Consider the following 19,200-nt stretch of genomic DNA (forward strand, 5'->3'; position numbering starts at 1 on the left):
CCTCAAAGGTCCAATAACCCAAATCAAGTGTCAAAATCTCTGCCCTATCCGGTGTAGGCCGGGTTCTAGCTAGGGCCAGGACTAAATAAAAGGTAATCTTTAAAGAATATACTAAAAACCATATCAAAGTGCCTAGTTGTGTATTATATTTGCGTACTTTGAAACAAATTCATCAGGTTTGGTAATTAACTAATTAAAAGAGTACACCCAGCATGATATCAGTCTTTTAAGCTTATTTTATTATGGAGCCCTGGCAATGGGAAAGATAACATTGCTATAGAAATTGCAATAAATTAACAACAAATATTGGGGATAATATAGACAAATATGTTAAAAGAGTTTTTCTTCAAAACCAATTTGAAGAAAACGTACAATTTCGTCAATGAACCACTGACTTTATCAAAGTCAGTTGTTGTTGTGATGATCCAACAGCTGATGACTGGCGGGAAGTTATGTCACTTCCGGTAGCAATGTTAGTCTTCATGATCCACTTTTGGAGATTGTTAGCAAGACTAACAACATCAATCGCTTTAGAAAGCCAAAAGGTTTCCGGCGAAACTATCAGCAGAAACACGTAAGTTTTTCCTTTGGTCTTAGCAAAGACCTTTTAACAGCTAATTGATTGATCCAGATCAAAAAGGTCCACACGAATAGCCTTTTATGATACCCCAGGAGGTGTCCTATTGATTTGTTTTATGCAAAGAAATTTGCATCTCGAGATAAATTGTGTACACGTTAAATAGATGCGCACATTGGGGTATTAATTTAACAATGCAGGCTTAACAATGAATGCTGTTCATGTTGTTAAAATAAGGTATTTTTAATTTCCGGAATAAAAAGATCTACGTACATCTACAATAAAGCCAAATGTGTAACTAAAACAGCGTTATGTTAAATGTCAAAACTTGATACCAAAAATTCATCAAACGCCATTGGCAGTGTTATTCATACGGTGGAAAAATACCTTGAAATACGTTTTGAAATTTCATGATTCATCTTTGTACTTTGGCTTATATGTCCATAAAGACACACTCCCGATTTCAATTGATTGAACATTCCCTCAACTGCCTATTAATAAAGGAGGGGCTGGTCAGACACAGAGCTTGCTTCTTCTACAACCATGAAATTTGCGTCTGTAAATTAAATTAATGAAAATAGTAGTTTAATTTCGTGAGTTAACGCACCCCAGTGATTTGATGTAGAGTACATCTCCATTAATGATATTACTTTGGGTTGATAAAATGTATTGGCCACCGTGTTGACACGACTTGTAATGAATTGTTTATCACTCTACCCCGCCAAAAGATGATCTCAGACGGGGCAGCAGGTGTTTCTAAATTGCAAATAACATTCTATGATGTTTTCTTATTCATCCACATTCCCTAGTGTGATTTAATAGAGCAAGTAAGTAGTATTTTCTGTTGTTGTGTCTGGGCCAATTTAATTCTGTGTCATTTCACAGTACTGACAATAATTCCCTTAGTGGTACATTGTTGTTTTATCAACCTTTATTCAGGAATGCAAAAACAAAATATAAGCAAAGCAAGAATACAAGGAGGAACAAAAACCCAGGACAAAATCTGGACAAAATGTCCAAATTAATGCAGGGTGACATAATATACATTAGCAAAAATACACAAGAATATACAAACAAGCAGAACACACCAGGAATACCAAGCAGGACTGAAAGAACCCAACAAAATGGCAGGGCGGCGGGTGCGATCACAAACTGATGTGGGGCTGATCTGCGGAGCCCCAGGCCGGCTCCTGCCTAGCATTCCAGATCGTGTAACTAGACAGGAGGGCCATTTTGCTGAGTTCTTTCATGAATTTCTTGGACGGTTTGGCTCTGCCTACAAAAGAAAATATCTCGACAATGCGTCCAACATTTTCTTGGGTAATGAGCCCACGTGATCCGACTTCAAAACATGTCAAATCACAAGTAAACCCATTATCTGAAATGTCGGACACAAGGTCAAGGTACTTCGTTTGTTTCCGCTCATGGGCTTTTGATATGTTGGTTTCAAATGGCACAGTTAACTCAACAAGATGGATGGAATTGTCTTGATTATTTTGGATGATAATGTCAGGCTTGAGTTTTGAAACAATGACATTAACTGGTAGGGTACCCCCTGTTGTGGTGAAGCCCGAAATGTCGCTGAAGATGCGGATATTGTTATTTTCTTTGACGCGTTATTTACTAGACATGTTTGAAACACAACTTAAAGTACATTATCGCTCAATCGCAACTGATCGGCGATTGGTAAAGCTTAATTGATTGGACAACAACATATAATACGAGTACTAGGCGGATGAAACTGGAAAAAATACGCGCAACCTCTCCTGTTTTTCCAGAACGTACGCATAATATTTATCTTTGTTAATTCCTCTTAATTGGTAAAGACACTTAACCCATTTGCCGGTAAAGTCTACTTGAATGTTAATAAACTAGCCCAGCTTTTATTCAATCTTCAGGTACAAGCGCGTGTTGAAATTAGGTTATTACACGACAAACCTACAACTCCATTTTTTGTGGTAATCCATTTAATGAAAAACCCTGGCGAGACACCAACATACTTGATTTGACGATGCCATTAGCCGAGAGGTGGTCTTAGAGGTTTTTAATCTTATAGAATTGATTTTAGATCTTCAGGTCAATGAAACCACCTGCGTATGACGGTTGCGTATGAAGCGCACTAATATCATGAATATTAGAGCTCAATGGGTAGTATCAACTGAGTCTTACCCCTTTTCTAAATCACAAATCATATCATGAAAAAAGGAGTTGGATACGATTGTGGCTATACGTGGTGAACGACTGCGTTCATACAGGGTATCAACTATTTAAACTGTTAATTTGTCTTGATGGATGCATTGTGTATGGGAAGGAATGTTTATATCATTTTTAAGTACATTTTAACAATTTGACATCAGGTAAGTTGCCGCTGTTGACGGCGATACGGAGTATGCATTAGCCTAAACGGACACTGAGGAGCCTTGAGTCCACTTTGCATTTGTCACCGTGACACAAAATAACCTGTAGGCACACATTGCGTATCACAAAAATAACTTACATTAACTTCCTGGACAGAATTTATGAAGGGACTTATACATAGTCTTAAACATAATAAAACGATAGTGGCATGTAATCTTAAGTTCATTGTATTATTACATAATTTCTCACATAATACTCACATAGGATTACAAATGCATCCTGTGACATCTTGATTTGTGTCATGTTAATGTATTAAATGAGGTTTTCATATCACTGCAGTAAATTTTCCTTCAAAGGGAGTGATGAAGTCTCAATTGAGGTTACCTGAACGTGTAACTTCATTTTAAAAATCTAAACCCTTGTGTGGGAGATTAAGGTCATGTCTTCCTTAGGGGGTGTATGGATTTCAACTGGAATAGCCCATTTATTGAATGCAGACACACAGGCAATATCTTGTAATGTACATTATCTAAACAGTTGATTTCTGCTAATTGGTTCTTTCTGTCTATCGAGTCGTAAAACTAGGACACTTAAAAATATCATTAGATCATGACATGTCGCAAAATGATTCTTTAATTTATCGAACCGCTTCTATATACGTAATTGGCTCGTGATTACGACGGAAGCTCAAGCTATAACAGATTTGTTATGGTTATGTCTCATAAAATGTTCTAGTTCCATAGTTATTGCAGGGAATATATTTGAAATGATTATTGTTAAAGCACCATACAGTGATATAATGGTAATGTCTATTCTAAAAAAAACAGGTTTGGTAATCAACGAATTAAAAGAGTACACCCAGCATAACATCAGTCTTTTAAGCTTATTTTATTATGGAGGCCGGGCAATGGAAAAGATAACATTGCTATAGAAATTGCAATAAATCAACAACAAATATTGGGGATAATATAGTCAAATATGTTAAAAGAGTTTTTCTTTTGTCAAAACCAATTTGAAGAAAACTTACTAGTTTTTCTTGCTGACAATTTCGTCAATGAACCACTGACTTTATTAAAGCTTGTTGTTGTTGTGATGATCCAACAGCTGATGACTGGCGGGAAGTTATGTCACTTCCGGTAGCAATGTTAGTCTTGCTAGCAGTCTTCATGATCCACTTTTGGAGATTGCTAGCAAGACTAACATTGCTACCGGAAATGACAAAATTCCCGCCAGTCATCGTCTGTTGGATAATTACAACAATAATAACAAGCTTTCAGGTTAGCAACTATTTTAAACTGTTGCGAATGGTAGTGAGCTTTAGCAAAAATGACATTGATCATTTCATATCGAACGTGTAGAAGAATTCAAATATCACAGGTATACTTTTGTAGGTCCTGTGGTTCTTGAGTTATGTTGTAAAGAGGGCTGAAACAACAACACTTTTATAAAACGTACATAACTCATTAACAATAAATCAAGCACGTTTTCAAAGTATATGATTTGTAGAATGAACCTTTGCAAAACATCAAAGTATTATTTTTCAATAATATATATTGATTTAAATAATGAAAATCGATTTGTTTTTGGCTGCTTCGACCAACAATACCTCGACTACCCTAAATAAAGTCAGTTCTTCATTGATATTATGCTGGGTATGCTAGTTTCTGTTTTTGTATAGGGCGGGGTGTGTGTGTGTGTTGGGGTGGGGGGGTGGTGTGTGGGGTGAGGGGTGTCTTGCGTGTGTGTGTTGCATTGTCTTATTATCACTGTCACCGTGTCACGTATCGTTTGCCTATTTCTTTCAGTCTTTAAACCAGCTTGCTTTGCTTTAGTGGAGTTCTGTGGTGTTATACGTTCGAGTGTCTACGCTGTGCGTTTGTGTTCACCAAAAAAGTGTTCTTACAATTTCTGTAGCAATGTTATCTTTCACATTTCCGGGGGTCCATGAAAAAAATAACTTCAAACACGTCCACCTTCTGAAATACCATGGGTACGCGGGTGCAACTTTGTTAAGGTATGTGTTGTTGTACACGTGTGTATGTGAGTGGGGCGTGTAGGGGTCTCTCCAGTTTTGCGTGGATGCGAATGCTCGTATGCCTGTTTCAATGCGTATTCACCAACATGTTTTATTTTATTTCACCTATCTTTAAGGGATCTGGAATGAGCGTTTGGAGCGTTTCGACAGTATTTTTTGTGGGACATGAGAGCACATCGGACATATCGAATTGCATCCTGAATACGAAGAATGTCTTTCTGATATCAAATAATTTTCATTTTTTGAAATTCACGATACAAATTTTATGACAAATTATCATTCAAATTTGATATTTTTCACATTTTTGATATATAACAGTCCTCGTAGTAAATTTTATAAATCTAATGATATGTTCTTAAAGTGTATGTAGATGGGAGAAAAAGCCGACGATCAATTGAAAATTTTGACCTTTCATATTGAAGATATGGATTTTTTCCCAAAAAGACCTATTTTTTGTGTGTTTGGGGAAAAAATTCATATCTTCAATACGAAAGGTCAAGATTTTCAATTGATCGTCGGCTTTTTCTCCCAGCTACATACACTTTAAGTATAAATCATCAGATTTATAAAGTTTACTTCGAGTACTCTTAAATATCTTTTGAGTGTTTATAAAATACTTTCACATACTTTCATAGCACACTACTAAGACTGACAATGGTATACTTTACAACATTTATATTTAAACATTTCTAATTGTAAAAAAATATTAGACTAATGACAAGATAAAATGACAGATTAATAGTAATGACAATGTCCTTGATGTGTCACAAAGAACAAATACCCCGTCCTCTCTTTAAACAATATTTTCTTAACAAGAATAAACCCTTGGTTGGTCCTTAATCTGCGCACGCTCAATATGCTACTTCATCTTGTATGAATTTACGACTTATACTAAGCACGCTAACCAGGCTCAGATCACAGTCGATGCACTCAGCATGTGAGGAGCCGAATAGGCAACACGGGATTTTGAGAATGGCGGTAACTTCGCTTCTTAAGCTTGGGTTATTTCTTACCACAACTTTCATTGGGGGTAAGTACCATACTCATTTTGATAAAGCATCACTTAAATTGTACCACTAAAATAGTTTACGACTAATATTTTTTTCCAACTTGGTTACGCACATGCAGCACGTGGGCTGTCGTTCGAACATGTCGAACGCAACACAGGTGGTTGTTCAAACGGCTCGAGGTAATAGTATCATGGTATACGAGTACGAACGAAAATGTGAATACATCACATACAGCGACAACATTCTGGGCAAATGCAATATCACAAATTAAAACCAAGGAGCATCGGTGTACCACTCCAATTGACTAATTATACTAATTATACTAATTATGATCATGTAGACACGGATTTGCAAGTCAGATGTAATAATATAACATAAGATTATCGTAGTAATAAATATTATCATGATGAAACGGAGGCAGATAAAGTTAGACAATATTAATAATAATAATAACAAGGGATTAATGACATTGATCGCCGTTTCTTTTTAAACAATTGTTCTAGTGATACCTTGTTAATAACAAGAAACAGTTAGAATTACAATGTTGTGAAAGAGAAAGTAGCACAATTTAATTTAGCTTTAATAAATTTGTAAACATTACCAGAGAGCTTTCATTACAAGGAAGCGCCATTGTTAATGATACTTAATACTTACTCATTTTGAAACCAATTCTTTTTTACCTAGGTAATAGAATCACATGAATTCATTTAGAAGGATATATATGGCATACTCATCTTGATCATCTTACATTTTTACATTTAGTAATGTGATATTTTTCCATTTATTTTGGGTTAAACTAATTCAAGAAGCTCTTATTATGTTAACGTAAAACGCACTTCTCTAAATCTAAATGTATTTCAATTTCATTGAAAGCTCTTATGACGTGAAAGTTAAGAGGCAAATTCATTTGGGAATCCAGAAATTCGATCAGGTCAATTGAATTACCTGGTTCATCTTCAAACTACCTTACCCAGGTTGTGATATGTAATTTGCTTCACATAATACTTTAAAAGCCTTTGATACTATTTTACTCGGAGGGATAGACTCTAGAACAACACTTGTTCTTTATAGGACTGAAGACATTTGCAAGATTGTTGTTATGATGACAATCAACGAAAAACTAGGATGCAATCTCGGTTAGATTAGCTATACAAACACAGAGCTGCAAAACAATGTTTGTTACATTCATAAGCTCTGACCAGTGCAAGCACTAGGAATTAGGATATCTGTTTCAATGTATTAGTGGGGGTTTCCCCTGGAAAGGGTTTCTTCCTGTTTTGAACACTGCTGCGTAAGCCATGCAAACCTGCCGTTTCCTGAAGTAACACAAACTGTATTGCGTGTGGATTGCTTGATGGTATCTAGACTATGCCATAGTCGAATTTTGATTTGAATAATGATGAACGCATCCTGGAACTCAAAATTATACTGATGTGTATTATAATTAAAAGTAAAATGGTCATAAAGAGTTTATATAATTAGTGACAGTAAAAGTAAATACTTAATGTTGTTGAATGCAACATATCTTGCATATTGGCTCACTTTAATACTGAACAATTCTGATTTTGGAATCTACCAGTTTATTCGCGAAAGCCCGAGTAAAAAATCCTAGAAGCTAACAAACAGAGGGAGTACGGTGACTGAAAAGATCAATTGTGAAAAGCTATCAATTGCACACAAATTAATACAAATCAGAGTTTTATGCTTAAATGTAATAGCCAGAGTATGCAAAATGGGCAAGTGGACTACGGAGAAGTCTAGATGTTATCTGGCGTCCATATTTTGGTATTTCATCACCCTAATACAATAATTACACAACACAATCAAATTGAGTATCTTTGCCTCCAATTCCAATCGTAATGTAATATACCCTAGTCATTGGCCAATCACGTTTCATAATCGGTTTTATACAAACAATAGTAAATAAATATTTTTATAGTCTGAATCTGGTTTTATGTTATTAGAAAATTTAGGATTATAGTATTTTGTTAACTGGGGAGAAGAATTATTATTTCACAATGGTATTGAAAGAGGTTGAAAAATAACCTTATATCCTATGGCATACTGTTTGTATAATACTGAACATTTAAACTTGATTATTATTATTTCAATTTCAATAATCGCTTACATTACATGTATTCCAACCTAAATATGCTTGCATACCAGTCACTGTCACATTTTTAGTCAATATTTATTCAGTAATTCATCCTAGCTCCATTGAGACGAAATTAATATCTTTTCGAGAAAATAAATTCCATAATTTACTCGATGCAAATCTTATTTAATGTCTTACACATTAACAGGCTACAGTCACTATTGAATAATGCAATTACTTAGTTAATTCAATTCGACCCATCTCAGTTTATCAGAACTGCAGCTTAAATCTCTGTCAATTATTCACACACGTTATTCATAGCAGACATTATAATTAATCTTTATAACCTATATTTTATGTCAAATCATAAATATTGCCGTAGCTGTATGGAAATATATGATGCATATTTCCTTCGAGTTCCTTGATCTCGTACAGACTGTATTTTTGCCCGTGCCATAGTTATTTATTTCTTTCACAGTTGAAATTGCAGTTGACATTTTGCCTCGTGAAACAAGCAAGATCATGAGGTTAGTTAGGATATAGAGATGAACAGATTACCTGGCTTTAAAAATAGACTTGTTACGCAAGTTACTTCAGAGTTGAAAACGACACAAGGAAATAAATAGCAAACGTACCGCAGTAGATGTCTTGATAAGAGACAGTTTCTGGTTAAGAATCAAAATGGTGGTGATATTCTAAATGGTGGTGGTGATGGTTGTGGTGGTAGTACTTGTGGTTGCTGATGTGATGATGCTGGTGGTGGTACTAGTTCTATTATATTGCTAGTTGTGAGGTGTTGTGATTCTGATGCTACTGGTTTTACATCGCAAAAAATCAATATAAATTTATGAACACAGAAACATATTACTTTCTTTTTTCCTTTAGAAATTAGTAATTAACAATTAGTACCTACAGGCTACTACATGTAGAATGACTAGTTACTACATTCAAAGGTAATCCTCAAAACACTAGTTTTACATGAACGTATGTAGTAACCATGTATTTGTATAATAAGAGCAGTAAAGAAACTGCAATGATAATGTCAGCTGGAAATCGAAACCCAATCTGTTAAGCCTTTGCCTGGATTCAAATGTCGTTAATGCAATACAATGCAATTCATAATATTCCCAGGCAGGCGAATAATATGCTGGATTCATTCATACTTTGATGATACTCTGTCATGATCATCTATCATGTTTTGAACCTTTCATCAGTAATAATCATTAATGTATTGCGATAATCAATCTTAAGCCGCGGCTAAATTTTACTCCACGGAGCTCAGTGGGTTTAAACTTAGCTAGCTGAACGTACGTATACATGTTTTATAATTCACATCTTGTTGATTTCTAATTTTGCACGTTTGTCGAGAAGAGGCTTTATTTTTATAGAGTAGCCACCTTATTTATTTTCATCATCAGATGGACAGGAATACAGAGTTGTTACCCCTCTAGGGAGATAAAAAAAAGAAAGATTGTACAAGGTCTCTGTTGAATCGGCACAATTTGGTTGTATTAAGGCTTCAACTTGGAGTGAAATTCCCTTTCTCCCTGCAGAAAGCAGTCAGACTTAGTTACAACGAAATACGCGCTTTTGCAGCGGCTCCGGGCTATGAGTTAACTCTATATTAACCGAGCGGAAGACTTAGATGTACGTTAGAAAACATCTTTTGTTGTATGGTAAACCACAGCACAAAAGCTACTACTTTTAGTTGTTTTGAATGTTATACTATCTGTTTCTCACTTGTGTTGATACGTAAGTTTGATTTTTCTGGTGATATATTTAGAGTTCAGGTGTTTTGTCGTTAAAAATGTAATCCATGAATTAAATATAGTACCTCTCTCATATAAAACGTTAATTAACCAACGAACTGCGGAGTATTCATTTTTAGAGCAAATAAATGTCCAATCTTAAATGAAGTTTGGAGAATTAGCTTGGGGTGAATTGAAAGCTGAATCGATTTGACCGGTGTTAAAGATTTTCTTTGCCTAATAAAGTTCGTCAGTAATGACAGCAGATTAGCAATATATTCAAGGAATTATTTAATCAAACGTGCTGCGGTATATGAAATATGCGTTCGTGAGGAAGAGTATATAAGTTACAAGGGTACTAAAGTGCCTGAGGAAGTCATTTCATAATCTTTGATGGAAAAATATTTATCAAGTTGATTCTACTATGTATACATATCATATAGCTATATGTTTCTTTAGAACTTCTAGCATAACCGGGGAAAGTACCGACAGGCACCGGCTGCAAAACATGAATTATGTTTCAGAAAACTAAAGCTTTTGATATGCACGAAATTATTCAAAAACTAATCAAGTGATATTTTTGCAATATTTGTATTGTTTAAATAATCTAGCATGCCATCACTATATCTTTAGAGCCAATAAATAACACACATTAGGTACTCAATTAACGTTTAATTCATGCATCACTAGCCGGAGGCCAAACCTAGTGATATTCTCATCTTAGTATTAACACTTGCTATGCGTCGTCTGGATTCTTCTGTTGTTTAAATTATTTTGTTAACCCATCTCCCTTTTTTATTTCATTTCTATTTTTCTAAATCTGAATCTTTCTCCATAAATATGACGCTTTTGATATAAAAACGTGTGTGTACGGTTGCCGCACACACGTCAGCATGCTTTATACCTAAAGTTTTCACATATAACTGAAAGCAGCACTATACATAAACCTGACAACACCAAAATTGTACACAGATAGAAAAGAGATAGAAATGTTCGTTCTCGTGTTTTAACACAGACGCTATTCTAACGTCTTTTGGGATGTGCCAGTAAAAGCGGCAGGTTCTACCTGTATGCTAAATCCAATAAACTGTTGGGACTCAAATCGCGCAAAAGTGTGTTATCACTCATATACATAGGGGAATTCAGGCGTACGCTGAAGTATATGCAACAGTATATTCTGCATCACTTTAAAATATGACCACCTTTTATGTGTTTTTTAGTTTCCAACTTCTTTCTTATTGTATTATCCACGTCTGGTTAATGCCAGAATAGCAGGGTAACCCAAGCATCGGAAGTGACGGGAATTCGTTGTCGTGTTGAACTAAGATAATATTGGCATTTTATATATTACGTTAGTTTCCTGAATAAATCTATGAAACATTTATAATTGGTAGATTCACACTATACGAGTAGATTCACTCATGTTGCACCCTGCAGCAACATGTATATCATAGATTCGATACGTCATTCATTTTATATCACTTAAAAATGCTTCTTTCTTTTAATTTTTAACACTTGGTACACAAGTCTGAAACGGTGACGACGATTTTACATTCCCCTGTGGAAACAAGCTTGCGATACTCTAACTACATGTATGCAGTGTCATAAGTTATGCAAGTTGCGTAGCCAGGACTTCGGAACAGAGGGGAGCACAACCTGTAAATGTACCGACAGAAAAAATATTATTATGAATTGTTATAAATTGCTGAATTGTTTTTACCAAGGCCCGTCGTGTACCGACGGCCTAAGATGTACCGACGGACATCGTTAGCGGGGGCGCCCACTGACTACGCCACTGAGTTCAGCACTCTCAACAGAAGACTAATATTAAACCCAATGAAAGTTTTCGATATTTTTAATTAACCGGCGTGGTGTCATCGTCAGAACCACTAAAGATAACAAAGAGTATCAAAAGATCATCCCTCTGAAAGGAAATATAATTAAATCCAAGTCCACGCCAAGCGCCTACTTGTAGCACTGGCAAGTAATTACTCCATTTCTTAATTATAAAGGAACGAAGATTTTCCAATAACCAAGGGGCAAAAGTGAAAATTATTATTTTATGATAAGGATAATGAACTGAGTGCAATACTATAGTCAAGATAATCGAACGCGCCATGGAGTTATTGCATTTAGCTCGAGAGTCATTAAGCTAGAGAGCTAAGTACAATAACTACATGGCAAGAGCGATTATCTTGGCGAGTACATTATACATTAGGGTGTGGCAAAAAACAACAACTTTTTTTTCTCTGATCTCTCTGAGAATGTTACTAAGGTACATACTACTATTGGGCTGAAATATCAATCAAATCGGAGCATGTTTCATCCAGGCAGCAAATTTTCACAAAATCCCCACTTATTTGCTATTTCTTACTCTATAACTCTATAGAGAACTCTGTAAGAACAACCTGGGAAAAGTAGGCATTCATATGACAAAATAGCCAATCCTAAACACTTGGGTACTTTGTGTAGATCCTCTAGAACATCGCCAGCTAGTAAATAGTCTAAACATATCTACACTTATTGTTTGCTACAGAGAGGTATGTTGGTAAATATCTATGGTATTGTAAGTTGCTAAATTAAGGGTTAGGGGTAGTATTATGGAGTATGTCCCCAGTTTTACTCAGTCAACTGCCATAGTTTTGGTATTTTTGCATAGATATCAACTGCATGCAGAAGCATAACACTATACCGGGGTTAAAAGGTCATGTGACAACTGATCTGTCGTAAATTTTAAGGCCATGTGATCTTTTTACATCTGATCAAGACATGGCACGGTTGTTTGATGTGATCATTTATAATGTTTCTAGCAAAACATCACATAATTTTAAATTCTAGACCCTTACCATGTTTACAATACCAACAGCTATCACATATATTTTAACTTAGATTTTCTTTTCTTTACCAAAGTTTTCATCTTTTTCTGCCTTTTGTGGTTTTTAATAAACTGTATATTTGTGTGAAAATTGAGGGCGCTATTTTCATATATCTTAAATTTAATTTAGCTCAATAAATATGAGTTATTCCTTCTATTTCATGAAAGGAATGCTCCATTTTAGCAACTCAAATAATCTATCATCAATATTTAACTATACATACCTGTCTTTAGCAAAAAATAATGGTAATCAATTTGAAACTTATTGCTATTATTCTAGAAGATCCAAACAAAATACCCAATGTGTTAAATATTGGCTATAATGTCATCTGAATGTCTTCTTTTCCCAGGTTGTTCCTACTGATTTTTCTATATAGAGAGAGTTATGTAGTAGCAAACAGCTAATAATTAGGGATTTTATGAAACTCTACTGCCTGGGCGAAACATTCTTCGATCTTACTGATATATACTTCAGCACTATAGTAATGTTATATCATATACCTTAGTAACTGGTTCACGCTTGGTTTGCATACCTGTTATCAACCAATTGACTTTATGTTGTTATCATTTTGATCGTGGTTCCGAACACAGAGAGCGTGAACCAGCTGACCTGGCAACGATCAATTTCGACGTCACACTACGACGGCGAATATACAGAGAAGATGAGAAAATACACTACAATATCAATGGTAGTTCTAATATAAAAGTCACTAGAAGTATGTGATATTACTGTACTGTAAAAAGTTTCACGGGACAAGTGCATTTTATTTGAGGTGGTATTTGCAAGAAGTGGTAGATCAACGTTACTGCTTGCAGTTGTGTTACTTGTCAACTTGTGCAATTTTGTATCTCTGGAGTTCACCAAGGTCTTGTGAAACCCTTTGCTTTTAGTATTTTTTGAACTGTTTACTTTATTTTGATACACCTTGTATAGTCAGTGAGAATGAGAAAGTTCACCAGTGTACTTTGATTGTGATTGCGGGAAACTGAATTTCATATCACTTTGAGTTGTTACATCATCTTATTTTGTTATGAAGTCTTGAAAGTTTGAAACATTCCTTGAAACATAATAAAGATACGCCTCGTATCTTAATACTGTAATATGTGATTGTGCCTTTCCGTTTGTGGCATTTATTAAAATGAGAGGTCATATAGGTATATTTATTCCAGTTGAAAGGATTTAGCGTTTAATAAAATGGCAGGCAAAATTTGATCCTTTTTCTATATACCTGATCTAAACTATCACAGAGAGTTGCATAGTTTAAGTAAGGATATAACGATAGATGGCTAAAGGCAATAACCTTCAACCATTTTTATTTGATTGATTAAGTTTTGAATTTAACAATTTCAAGATAATATAACGTGTAGGGTGAGTGATGCATATAAATGTAGCGTCTTACAAACTGGAGACATTTTTATTTTATATCTCACCTAGCGCGCACAAAACACAATATGTTGTACACTATAAAAAGTCTCATAATTATTTGATCTAAAATATAATACCTATGGGGCCCGAAATACTACCTTTGACTAAGTTTGGTGAAATTTGACCCATGTCTGATCTTTTAGGGCCGTACCTTTTTTGGAGCAAGATGCAATTTCGCCACCAAACATTTTCTGGTATTTCAAGGTTTTTAGCAGAGTTATAACTAGGTTTTTAACCTTAAATACAAAAAACTAACTGTAGGAAGAAAGGAAATAAAAGAACATAAGGGAACCTCATTTACATTGTACAAGAGCATATATTAATCCATTCTCAAAATCGCCCAACGTTGCTGGCTTTATTTCTATATCACCCAACATTTCATTATACATGCAATTCCAAACGTTGGGCAATGATCAATGTCATAAATTGTGTATGTGTTGAATGTTATTTTACCAACACGTTATCGCCCAACATAAAATCGCCCAATTTTTTGCAGTGTATTATTTTTGGCTGAAATCCAATTGTCCATAACTTTCGGTCGATTATGGTCGATTATGACGTCAAGCTAAAATGCATTTTTTATTACCAGTCATCTTGCTGCTTGCTTACACATTTCATATTTTTTTGGTTAAAATAGTCAGCATAATCATATAACACGTGCATATCGAGCTAATCTCGTGGGAGGGATATACACATATTTTCCTGTAAATGTTTTAATACGATTTTTTACCGTTTTCGGTGAATCAAATCTTGTTTAGGTTCTAAACAAATCTAAAAAGGTACCAATATACATTTCCCTCAATTTGTAGGTAACATTCCAATGTATATTCATGCTAAGTTTGAGGAAGCTACCATTTACAAAACCAAAGTTATAAGAGCGGAGATAGAATTTATTGAATGACCCTCGTATTATTGTGTATTCTGGAACTCCGTGCTCAGGCATTCGTGTACACTCACATGAAAAACAAATTATAGATGTTGCTCAAAAACCATTTCATGACATATGAAAATGATTACTTAACATATGAGCAGCACGTTTACAATCTAGTGTCATATTACTTGCGCCAGAAAGATGATCTTATTTGCTTGCTCAAAACATCTTTTCCTTCCTTTTATTTATTCCTATACCCGCCGTTAGAAACATGAGATAATATTGTGCTACATTTCGATACCTCCGTAATTATCATGTATGTAACACCGTAATAATGCTTAGGTTATATCGAAGTGTCTAACGTATACCATGCAGTATTTCATACAGCTGTGTCTGACGAGCTAACGAAAAGATAATCAATTAAGTAGTGGAGACATCATGTGTGCCAATTGTAGGCAATTTTAAGATGATATCTCTTACCATTTACTATATTTCAGAGCACACGGTTCATGTGATCGGGTCATTTAAAAGCAACTAGTTTTACCGTTTTAACTTCTGCTGTGAGATCAACTGCTTTTCATATATCTGTATATGCACTACCCAGATATAAGTCAGGGCGTCATGACCGCAAGCACGACTTCGAAAATCGGATTTCTTGCCACAATTTCCCAATTGATGACAATCATGACATCAAAGGGTGTTAATGTGGAGAGATTCCAAACGTATTTGCATGAGAAAGTCTGAAGATATCCACTTGTTATACCTCTAGACTTCAATCACCGCAACACATCAATACAGATGTCATTAACACCATTTGTTCTACTTCTGACAGATCGAGAGCATTACATTTCAAAATATCTATATGTATGATGATATACATTACTTAGTTGCAGATTAATCAGAAACAGTTCTGTAGATCGTAATTGTTAGGAAATTGTGATCATGGTGATGAAGTGAAATGGATCTGTCAGAGGTCGAAAAAAATTGTGACCGTGGCATGCTTGTGAGTAGCACGAATAATATGCTAGCGGCAGAACCGCGAAGAAAACAGGATCCCTGATTTCACGTATTTTGTACCCATAAAATGATAGCTGTCAGCAGTTGAAAGCTGTAACAAAAGTGCAGATCATGACACCTGATTGACATATATTCTAAGGCTGTACGTAGAATATGAACGCACGATATCAACTTTGTCGTGACAGACTTGAGTAGGTGAACTGATCAAGATGGACCTCTATCTTTATATCTGTGTCTGTCTGTCTCTCTTCCTATCTAACTCTTTTTATCTCTATCTCACAGTCACACTATTCCAATTCTGTGTAAATGGTTAGGATGTTTGTTCTTTCATGACGATAATATGGTTTTAGTTCTGGATGATCAGTCATCGAATTAATTTTTTTACCTTGGGGTGCACTTTTGCGCTCCATTTTGAAAGTTGTGGAGCAATTTAAAGTACAGAAAATCAACAGATAAAGTCAGTACAATGCGGTATCGCAATTCTGCACCAAATTTTTAAAGTTGTATCGCAACAGGCGAATTTTGGGGTGCAAATTGCACGGCGATAGTTCTGAGGAACTGAGGAACACAGACAGGACGATAGTAAAGTCAGGGATCAGGACGATACTAATAAGATATCAAGTTACTGATTTCAGTTCTTTACTTGAGACATTGGAATATCCAAACCAGTGGCGTAGCCAGGATTTCAGAACCAAGGGGCACAACTTGTAAATGTACCGACGGAAATATTTTGTGTGAACTGTTCCCCCAATTCTTCTTTCGATTGTTTGAGAAAGTGAAGTGCAAAAAAAAAAAAAAAAAACAGGCGCTAGCAACCGAAAAAAACAACAACTAAGTTTATGTATTATTCAATTGATTTCACAATTTTTAAACATTTAACAATATTTCCCTTTTTTCTTTCACCACCGTGCATAAGCAAAGTAAAATTAGTCCATTGATCACCCAAATTTTTTCACCAACACCTTCCGTCTACCGACGGACTCACATGAACCGATGGCCACCATGAGGCGGGGGCACCGGCCCCTGCCCCCCCCCCCCTTGGCTACGCCACTAATCCAAACAAATTACCACAAACCTCAAAGTTGACCTATGATAACCACATTTTAGATTCAGATACATGTTGCTGTCATGCAATCGATATAGAAGCAGCTTAGCGGAAAGTTATTCAAATCTAGAACAAGATCAGCAAGTTCTGTACCTATATAGGATTTCCAACATGATGTGTCAATCACTGCGGTAGTATCATGGTCATCAAGTTAACATGTTGATGAACTCCACTGATGACGAGAGGGGATGATGAAATAGAAATGTACCGAAAGAGTTATCGTCAAGATAGCATACGTGTTTGCGCGAGAGAGCCTCCGGGTTTCTGCCTCAAGTTTTACCGCTAGACTCTCACTTACCACACCGACCAGAAAATTGTGAAGTGTTTTTCGTATAAATAATTGATCTTTTAAAACTTCCTTGTAATTGACGTGGCCCCAATGTCAACTTAACTAGAGGGACTACTAACAATTGCATCACACCATGATAACGTGCCTCGCGGAATCGCTCTCAATTATAAAGAGTGACATTCTCATAAAATAATAAAGTATCTTAAAGTAGGATATCATATCAGTTTCTTAGATTTAAAATAATTAATCTATATTTTATCAGTGTTGTCGTAATTTAAGCATCACTCAATTAATTAATATATCATTCCAACATATTGGCCGAGAGGATATTTTTTAGACTTGAATAAAATATGTAGAGTATCCCAAATGTTTTAACCAACCAAACAAGAATACATAAAGCAATACATATCGTGCATATTGTTTTTTTATTTCTAAAATAAATTTTAAATTTAGTTTGACAAGATTGATTTTGGCAAAGTGAATAAATATAAATAGAAGTAGAAGTGTAAGGGTGATGCCTAACTGGATTTATGTAAATTTAAATAAATTTGATACATTAGATGTAATGGATTTTCCTGTGCATGATATGCATTGCAACTCACACAGGATGATCGTGGATCTCTCGGGTTAAATCCATACAGTAAACTTTCTAAGCGAGTCGTATTTCATATTATGGGTATGTTTATATTCACCTACCGTATTTGGCCTCACAATAATTTGTATTTGGAAGGAAAGTATGTTTTTTTCCCAATATCAATGCTCAATATTGAATCAAGACAGCTTCAAATATACTTACAAATCCAATGCACGGCATACATGACACTTTTGATAATTCGTTAAAGATACATGTGTATCTTGGCGAATTTGGCAGTGGTTACCTTCGTCTACTACTAGTGAAAACGTTCCAGGTAAGCAAAAAAATAGTGTAGTGTTGAGGTTAAAATCTTCAATTATTTTATCTAATTTCTACGTATGAATATCTAGGTTTTGATTTTACCAAACCCGCTACAGCTCGATTAAAATACACACCTGGTTCGCTAATGCCAAGTTATACGGTATTATGCTTAAAATGTTAATCAAAATGCAAACACGCATTAGAACTCTGCAGCATTGCATAAAATGCACACATAATTGCATGAAATTACAATATCTGTAAAATGTTAATCAGAAAATTTAGAATGGTAAGTTTTCTTTTAAAATGTCAATCCATTATTATCATTGTTTTATCTAGCAACAGCTCGATGAAGTTTGTTACGAGTCGTACTGATTCAAGGTCAAAATCACCTTTTACCCAAATACACACGAATGCACAACACAAATACACTGTTTGATTAAGGGGGTACTACACCCCTGGCCAATTTTGTGCCTATTTTTGCATTTTTCTCAAACATTATAGCGCATTGGTGACAAGTAAGATATGTATATTATAGGGGCAAGGACTACAACTACTGCACTGAAAATTCAGCAACTCAAGGCAAGTAGTTATTGATTTATTGATCAAATATTGGTTTTCCCTCGTTTTTGACTGTAACTCCACAACTGTTGTCGGTGCTGAAATAAAATTTCCAGTGCAGTAGTTGTAATCCTTGCCCCTATAATATACATATCTTACTTGTCACCAATGCGCTATAATTTTTGAGAAAAATTCAAAAATAGGCACAAAATTGAGCAGGGGTGTAGTACCCCCTTAAGCTAACAAAATCTAAGTCTTTAATTGAAGGGAAAATATGATTGGTACAATATATGACAACAAATGCACATACAAAATAATTACTCAATCTCAATTTTAACTAC

General features: G+C 35.1%; 1 protein-coding gene and 1 pseudogene across 1 annotated transcript in view; both read left to right on the plus strand.

Annotated features, from left to right (window-relative positions):
- The window catches only part of LOC140148402 (aspartate dehydrogenase domain-containing protein-like), a 316,009-nt gene that overhangs the window by 98,315 nt on the left and 198,494 nt on the right, over positions 1-19,200 (plus strand). The gene's annotated exons all lie outside the window — the stretch shown is intronic.
- Positions 5,881-19,200, plus strand: part of LOC140148382 (neuronal acetylcholine receptor subunit alpha-3-like) — a 71,224-nt pseudogene continuing 57,904 nt past the window's right edge.

Source organism: Amphiura filiformis, chromosome 1 (assembly GCF_039555335.1).
Source record: "Amphiura filiformis chromosome 1, Afil_fr2py, whole genome shotgun sequence".
NCBI lineage: Eukaryota > Metazoa > Echinodermata > Ophiuroidea > Amphilepidida > Amphiuridae > Amphiura > Amphiura filiformis.